Source organism: Sinohyriopsis cumingii, chromosome 14 (genome assembly GCF_028554795.1).
Source record: "Sinohyriopsis cumingii isolate HCF-2022 chromosome 14, ASM2855479v2, whole genome shotgun sequence".
Lineage (NCBI taxonomy): Eukaryota > Metazoa > Mollusca > Bivalvia > Unionida > Unionidae > Sinohyriopsis > Sinohyriopsis cumingii.
Genome location: NC_142974.1, coordinates 28,780,779 through 28,787,542, shown reverse-complemented (window position 1 = coordinate 28,787,542; position 6,764 = coordinate 28,780,779). Strand labels below are relative to the sequence as shown.

Genomic DNA, 6,764 nt, shown 5'->3' with positions numbered 1-6,764 from the left:
TCTCTCTCTCTCTCTCTCTCTCTCTCACACACACGCACATACACACACACACATACATAGTTCAATAATGTATCTATCAAATACGATATATATGAAAAAGTGAGAAAGATTTGACTATGTTTATAAGTCTCACATTCATATATTTTCTGTAGCTCTTTCCTCCCTTTCTTCCTATCGTTGTTTACCATATTGTTCATACATTATAGTTCAATGTCACGTAGCTCTATGTCGTATAGTTGACGAATTTTCCCGAAAACGCGGCCGCGGTGTCAAACTCTTTGGTTCACATGAAATATAATTTGTGTGGAAATCAGAGGATTTTTTAAAACGTTTTGTGAAAGGATTTCAATATCAGGAGTCTCAAATTTATGTATATTCCTGCCAAGTCAGTCCATACTGTCCTAATTAAAGTATACCATGGTATATATCACCCTGTACTATTTACCAAAAGCAGTTCGTTGAGTTGTATTCATTCCGATTTTATTTATTCGTTCGTTTCAGGTGTATTGAATATAATGATATGCACTGTTTACCAAAAGCAGCTCGCTGAGTTTTTAAAAAAATCATATTTAATTTATTATTTTCAAGTCCCTTGATTATATCGTTGAAGTAATTTTAAATGATTTAAACACACTTGCCAACGCGATGTAATTGTTGCATTAAGTAATCAGCAGAGTCAGAAGAACTTCATTTGGGTTTATATTTGAATAGTTTATTTTTAATCCCTTGGTAATGGAGTAATTGCTGGTTGGGTTGACATATGTGTAATTTTTAGGGTACACCTATTTATGAATTGGTGGATAGTTCCTATTTCATTTTATACAATAAAACTCTAAAGTTCAGGGAGGATTAGGTATTATTAGATCGTATCTAACTCCACCTCGATTGCCAACGAAGCATTTCAGAAGTTATAAAGGTCAACGAAATTCTTGATGACTCATAGTCACACTTGTTATTTGAAAGGCTGCCTTAACCTTAAACATTTTGTCGGAAAAGGTAAAATTCATACTTATCAGCATCTTTGTGATTCTAAGTGCCTGTTATTACAATACTCCACAAGCATGCGGTATACTTCGGCGGCGACTTTATGTATCAGCTAAAGTCGAAACGATAGAGGGAAGTACCTGATGAAATTAGAGCAACTCGAGCAATAAAACGAGATCAATTGGCACTACTTATATTCAACAGGTGAGCAATACTGTTTTTGCGAAAAAGTATCTATAGAAAATTACGACCGACACTTTGCTTCAATGCTTTCATGTTTCGATTATTTAAATTACTTCCTTGAACAAATATAATGATATTCTTTGACCTTTGCCCCGACACAAAAAATGGTCATATAATTTTTCTTCTTATTATTGAGTGAATTGTGTGGCTTTCGCAACACAGTATAAAACAATCAACGTCCTTTCATAGTTTGTGATCAGGAGAGGGGTTGTATAACGCATGGCATGTAAGATTGTATCATCCACTAAAAAGTTTAGTGTTAGTGGCTTTCATATATATTGGTAATTTTTTTTTTAAAAGGAAAAAGAGCGAAGGGCAAAATAGAACATAGAGGGTACTCCGTTATTGACGTATTGTACACGTATTACATTGGCCTTCCTGTTATATAAGAAACAAGCCAAGCAAGCGAATTATCACTATCCTGTATGCCTCGATTAATGTTTTCAGTATTTATTGATCTTCTAAATGATACAAGATTTTTAGATCTGAATAATTTGCTCCGATTATATTCCCGTAATCTACAGTTGCTTACCATTTATCAACAAACTTTGTTAGGGCACCTTGGCATGAATGCATTCTGAGACCTGAATGGGAATTATGCAAAAGATCATATTTCTGTATAAGTTGGTTGAAATAAAAAGCGTTTGTTAAAGATGTTAGATAGGTTGGTAAATATTTTCTAATATATTTATTATTCAATGGAGAGATGAATGTGTCCCAAATATTTTCATTTGGGATTATCGATAATTGTTTCAAGAACAACATATATGTTGTAACAAAAGTAGACCAAGATGTGTAAAAATCTTTGAGGTCCGGGTGCATGGAAAATAGCATTCTTGTCCTTTTACTAATGTTTTGTAAACTTTTTTTAGCCAATATATTTTAGACCGTTAGAACTTTCATAGAAGTTTTCAAATGTATCATTTTGAACCCACCTTCTTTTTAAATACTACTTTGGTGACGAAAGAATTCGATAAGTTGGAAAGTTATGCCACATTTTTTTCCATCTCGTATATGTATACAAGAACATTAAAAGTCAAAATTAAAATTCACTAGTCTAGCAGAAAGAAGGCGTATTAGGATGAAGAAACAAAAAGATAGTTGAAAAAGCAAAAAACAACAAAATTCCGCCGAAGATGGACTTGGGAGTATTTTGAAACTCCTTAAATATTACTATACCGTCCATATCGAAATAAAATCCTAAATAATTACTAGACCAGACAGAAAGATGTTTAAGTAATGGTGTGGTCTGAAGGGATATTTAAAGGAAAGGCCATGAGCTGGGGGAACTAATAATACTCGTGTTATGAGTGAACCATAACTAGATTGGTAAACAAAAGGTACAGTCAGCAGCATCCATAATTACTTTATTCTATATGGTCTGCACCAAGATATAAATGCAATATTCTTTGAATTTCTTAATTTTCGAAGTTTCAGACACAACTATATTTTTCTTTACATGATGATATATTTTGTCTACTATTATAAAGTTTAATACACACTAATAACTACTTCTGTGTGACATTTGAGTTTGAATAATAAGGGTAAATGCCACAGTTGTATTTACAATTAAGAGAATGTCTTCCTTTGTCAACGCTAGCGCATCACTATTCATGCAATTATTGGGTCTTAGTAAATGAGATCCCTTGTTCTTGGTGTATAGTGTTGATTTCAAAATGAATTGCCTACTATTCAGTTTCTTGCCAGGCATTAACCTTGTCTATGTGTAATCGAGAACCACTGCACTGTATACGAAAGGTGACTATATAATAAAAACGAATCAAATAGAATCCGCTATAAAAAATGTAAGCTCTGAGATTAGGTAAACTAAAGGTTAAAATCGCTGCATACAAATACAAAATTAAGTTCTTATGTGAATGCATGTGAAAGCTTTGGAAGTCAGAAAGGCTCCATTGAGACGTTGTGCCTGAGGAGCAATTCTCCAAAGACCACTTAACAAGATAGAAACATAACTGGAAAATAAAAGATCAATAATTAATGGAGTACAAAGTCAGACGGTGAAGTGTAGATAAAGATCTGCTGTAAGGTAATGGCCTCTCACTGGACATGGTAATTAGTGTAGTTACAACATAGCTAACCCAAGGCTTGGATCTGTAGAAAGCGAGCGGACGGACTTGTACTTTCATTATTGACTGTACATTACATGTGGTTGGAGATGCAAATAATATTTATAAAACCATCATGGAATTTGTAATTGCTAGTATACGTTTGCTCACCTTCATTTGCAGAGAACATCAAGGTGGTGACACAGGAGATTTAACATCTGTCACAATGTGATGATCCGTTTATTGAAAACCTCTCTATCTAAAGTAAAATACCATGCTCGAAATCGTTCATGAAAAATGGTCTCTAGAACATTTTACAAGGATATGCCGGAATGAACGACTGAATTCAGAGGCTATTATGTGAAACTGTTATTAACATTAAATTTACTTTTTCTGGTACCATCGTGAGTATATCACGAAGATGCACAAGATTTTGACGGCATTTGGAGAAGATGTATACATTTTTGGTTATCTTAAATGTACTTTTCTTAGTCACATTCCCAAATAAATGTTGTGTGGGTTTCTTTACTCTTTATATTTGGTGAGCTCATGGTTCATCTCACATTCAATTATGCGTTCGATTAGCATATAAGCATGGGAAGAAAATGGCGTTCAATTAACGATGATAAATTTTAAATATTTCGTAACAGGCTGGGTACAGAACGAATGCTAAAGGGTGAAACAAGAAATTTCAGTTTTAGTGCAATAATGCTGTAATAAAAAGTCGACTTGTTATCAGCTTGTAATATGATGGTTCGAAAGTGTTATTTGAATATAAAAATGCACTTATTTCTGTTCGTAAGCCTGACAAACCTTCGTGGTTCTATCGAATGATTAATACTATGCATGTATGTTGTAGCTTTTTATGCCACCTCAGCACCAAGGTGGTTATGTACTGCGAACAAAAAGTTTAAGTTCGAAAAATGTAACAAAGAAATGCACGGTAATTTAAGAACTAAGTCCTTTCAAATGGGTACAAGAATTTGACCTACTGTCTGTGGACACTGTCAGTGTACACATTTTCCTCGATGATACCTATCATGAGGTATCCATGGTTCAAGTATGTTGGTCCGATACGCGTCCGGCAAAATACCACCACTAACCCACGATTTGTTATACACATTTCGTATGGTTAAATTCCCATAGGGCGGCTGTGGGAATCCATGCGACAGGTGTTGTTTGCATCGGCTGAACTGTTTAGATGAATTGCAAACAGTAGTCAGTGATTCTTTATGATATCGATGGTCATGCACAAAAAACATGTTCCTACTCCGTGACTTCATTAAATCAAGTCAAATTTTCAGGAGGAAATAATAATGATTTTAATTCTCAATAAAAATACTTTTCGCTAAAAATCAATTATCTGATAGGACTTGCATCTCCAGAAATAACCAGCCTAACGTTGCACTCGCCATTTTGAGTGGGGCGAGTGTAATCCCTAAAATTGATAAAGTGTTTCTTCTTTGTGTTTTATATAGGCAATATGGTAAGACTTTCCAAACATGACTTACGTGAAAAAGTATCGACAACAACAAAAGCGACATCTGATGCAACATTTCGTCTCTGTAAGTCATAACGTTCGCCAAGATTAAAGGTCCATGAATTTTGCAAACGTTGTTATATGACTGACAAGAGATAAGATATACTTTCAAATCCGTTTGTTACAACTGTGTAGGTGGATGCCTCAATATCTGTACATTTTATTATGATCAAGAAAATTAATTTATACATGTTTGGCACGCACAAAATATTATTTTTCTTTAACTTGTTACGACATTGTACCTACATCCACTGCTTGCACGTTTATGTCATCTGAAAACATGCAAAATCTATTGCTTTATTTCGCTCGTTCACCCAACATGATTCACTAGAACAATGCCTCCTTCAATGTAATTTTTACTTTGTTATGTGTTCTGGCTAGCATATTAACCAAATGAGATAATAATGTGAAGTTCTTTATTCACCTTCTTTTTGTAAAAGTATAGACAAGCCTGTTTGAATCATCCTTTGCCTGTTGCGTCATGTGAATACAAATTAAACACTGTGTCCAAACAATAGCATATAGATTGGCCCTAACTTTCTTGTATTTATAAAGGAAACATTTTATATGGACATACAATCTAGAAATAGTTGTTAACTTTAAATTCGTGGCTTAAGACAAGCAAAATATACACAAACGCTGCAGTCATGTAGATTATCGGTGTCCGCATTTCAGCCATGGACAGTCTACGAAATGAAAATAAAGATCAGGTCAAACGCAAAATCAAGGATGCATTTTAGGTGTCAAAATAAAACCCGTATCCAATGAAGATCGCTTATTTTGGATGTTTTGAGAACGATTTGGTATCCTGGCAAGTTGCATTGATAGATGAAACGACGTTCGTTAAAGTTGAATATTGTATAATTTTCTTCGTATTCTCACTTTTAAGCGATGCTTAATACATTCGTAAAATGATTTCTTTAATATATTTTTATAACATTTAGTCTAGATTTTATGATAGCTGCGAACTTGAATCAAATATATTCGTATGTAATACTGTTAAAAATAACAAACTGACTTCCACTTTGAACGTGATGACCATTCTAAACATCATGTTTCTTGTTTGTCCTACCTTGGTTGTCCTTTGAGTTTTCTCAAAGACTTTATATAAAAAATGCAGGTCTTCTTACCTGAATATGCAGCTGATTTAATGTATACCATTGTTGCTAAATGCTTTCTTTACACAATCGTTATATCTTCATTGTGTTTTCACGTGCGGTGTGCCAGCAGAACATTATTCCAGTTCTTTAATTTCCAATTCATGCTTTTTTATATATTTATTAAATATCTTTTTTAAACATTGCTCAAGATCATGCTAACGATAGTATTTAAACCGTCAACTTCAAACACTTTTCTTATGCCGAGAGCAACGTTTGCAGACGACAAATCGTATATGGTCTCTATTTTGTTATTTATGCAAAACCCAGGAGAGGGAATATCGATTTGTCTAGAATGATCAATCTACATTATAATAATAGTGTTATTGAAGTTGTAATAAAAGAAAATAAGGTGAACATGACAATAAGTTTGATTATGAACTTTATTTACGTTTATTCTTCTCAATCAACCTTTATTCAATAGCATTGTTAAAATAAACTGTTGAACTTTTGACCCATGAAATATGTTTGTCTCATATATCAGATTGCTACCTATGTTCACAACAAACTGAAAAATATATGAAACGAAAACAAATCTGCAGAGAACGTTTAGCGATCAAACAATTAACCTTATAGAAAGAAACATGTGATGCAGAACATTTTTTTCTTTCTTTGGAAATTAAAAAAATGTTTTCGATAATCTTAATGATGAAATGAGAAGAATTATTATTATTTATGATGCAGTCTGATTGCATATTTAGATGCCTGCTCTTCAACCAGTTTCTTCAAATCGAATTTATGGTCCTGGAACAATACGACATGATTCCGACTACT

At 33.5% G+C, this 6,764-nt stretch overlaps 1 protein-coding gene across 1 annotated transcript in view; it reads left to right on the top strand.

Moving 5' to 3' along the window:
* The first annotated feature begins 942 nt into the window (after window positions 1-942).
* The window catches only part of LOC149783493 (perforin-like protein 1), an 80,173-nt gene continuing 74,351 nt past the window's right edge, over window positions 943-6,764 (top strand). Inside the window, exon 1 of the mRNA XM_089931741.1 lies at window positions 943-1,188. The gene's annotated coding sequence lies outside the window, so the exon portion shown is untranslated. The remainder of the gene's footprint in view (window positions 1,189-6,764) is intronic.